Raw genomic sequence first — 313 nt, 5'->3', positions numbered from 1 at the left:
ATTGTTGTTGGAGTAAAGAATCGCGGACTTGTTGTCACAATAAATCCTCAATGGTCTTTCAATACCATCGACCACACGTAAGCAAGTGACAAAATTCCGCAACCATATGCCATGGTCTGATGTTTCAAAACAAGCCATGAACTCTGCAGCCATGGTTGAAGGAGTTATAAGCGTCTGTTTCACAGACTTCCAAGAGATAGCACCTCCAGGAATACAAACACATATCCAGTGGTGGAATATCTACTATCAAGACATCCAGAAAAATCAGAGTCATAGTACCCAATGATCTCTAAATTCTCAGACCTCCGATAAG

The sequence above is a fragment of the Lupinus angustifolius genome, chromosome LG12 (assembly GCF_001865875.1).
Source record: "Lupinus angustifolius cultivar Tanjil chromosome LG12, LupAngTanjil_v1.0, whole genome shotgun sequence".
In the NCBI taxonomy this organism is placed as follows: Eukaryota; Viridiplantae; Streptophyta; class Magnoliopsida; order Fabales; family Fabaceae; genus Lupinus; species Lupinus angustifolius.
Note: the sequence above shows the minus strand (reverse complement) of the source record.